The sequence below is a fragment of the Monopterus albus genome, unplaced genomic scaffold (genome assembly GCF_001952655.1).
Source record: "Monopterus albus unplaced genomic scaffold, M_albus_1.0 scaffold61.1, whole genome shotgun sequence".
In the NCBI taxonomy this organism is placed as follows: Eukaryota; Metazoa; Chordata; class Actinopteri; order Synbranchiformes; family Synbranchidae; genus Monopterus; species Monopterus albus.
In genome coordinates, this window is record NW_018127941.1 from 964,887 (window position 1) to 965,278 (window position 392).

The 392-nt window shown below is 47.7% G+C and overlaps 1 non-coding gene across 1 annotated transcript; it reads left to right on the forward strand.

The window, feature by feature from the left end:
* Positions 1–172: 172 nt before the first annotated feature.
* trnae-cuc (transfer RNA glutamic acid (anticodon CUC)) lies at positions 173–244 on the forward strand. The gene has a single exon. It is a non-coding gene; the product is annotated as a tRNA-Glu (tRNA).
* Positions 245–392: the final 148 nt, after the last annotated feature.

Consider the following 392-nt stretch of genomic DNA (forward strand, 5'->3'; position numbering starts at 1 on the left):
TTCAACTCCCGGTATGAGAATATGCTTTTGGGGGGGTGACTGGGGTTCAGTGAGTAGAGCGGTAGTCTCACAACTTTGGGGGTTGGAGGTTCCAATCACAATGTCTGCCTCTTAATAATTCTGACCTGAATATGCAGATCTTTAAAAACACCTCACAAAAACAGCTTTGCACTCCCATATGGTCTAGCGGTTAGGATTCCTGGCTCTCACCCAGGTGGCCCGGGTTCAACTCCCGGTATGGGAATTCGCTTTTGGGGGGTGACTGGGGTTCAGTGAGTAGAGCAGTAGTCTCCCAACTTGCGGGGTTGGAGGTTCCAATCACAATGTCTGCCTCTTAATAATTCTGACCTGAATATGCAGATCTTTAAAAACACCTCACAAAGACAGACCTT